This window comes from Triticum aestivum, chromosome 2D (genome assembly GCF_018294505.1).
Source record: "Triticum aestivum cultivar Chinese Spring chromosome 2D, IWGSC CS RefSeq v2.1, whole genome shotgun sequence".
Classification (NCBI taxonomy): Eukaryota; Viridiplantae; Streptophyta; class Magnoliopsida; order Poales; family Poaceae; genus Triticum; species Triticum aestivum.
The window spans coordinates 587,899,687-587,900,205 of record NC_057799.1 but is presented as its reverse complement, the minus strand read 5'-3'; the positions used below and the strand labels follow the sequence as shown (position 1 = coordinate 587,900,205).

Genomic DNA, 519 nt, shown 5'->3' with positions numbered 1-519 from the left:
GTCGTTGTAGTATAGTGGTGAGTATTCCCGCCTGTCACGCGGGTGACCCGGGTTCGATCCCCGGCAACGGCGCGTAAATTTTGTATCCAACTCCATTTTTTTTCGTATACTCTATTCTTCTTCTGACTTCGAGGCTACTTTTTCTTTGCTAGGGATTTTTACAGATTTGAAGACGGAACGGGCACTGATCTCGCGATGCAACTCGTTTTAGACTACTATCCCGCACACACTGTGCATCTTCTCTTAAGATAAATTGCCCACATGTGTTCTTCTCCTGTTCCTCTGAATCCAGCTCTAGTCTTTACTGGCTCGGAACAGAACTTCCCTTGCTCTGTCTCTCTTGTGAATGGGCCAACTATGCACGAGATAGATGGAATGCAAAAAGGCTCTTCTTGTTCGATTGATTGATGACTATGTCACATGGGATCCCTTGAACGATATAAGTAGAAACTGACGATTCGATCCGACTTCTACTCAAGAGGTTGTCCATATATCCAAATCTACTCCGACTCCAACTCC

At 45.3% G+C, this 519-nt stretch overlaps 1 non-coding gene across 1 annotated transcript; it reads left to right on the top strand.

The window, feature by feature from the left end:
• On the top strand, positions 1–72 carry TRNAD-GUC (transfer RNA aspartic acid (anticodon GUC)). The gene has a single exon. It is a non-coding gene; the product is annotated as a tRNA-Asp (tRNA).
• Positions 73–519: the final 447 nt, after the last annotated feature.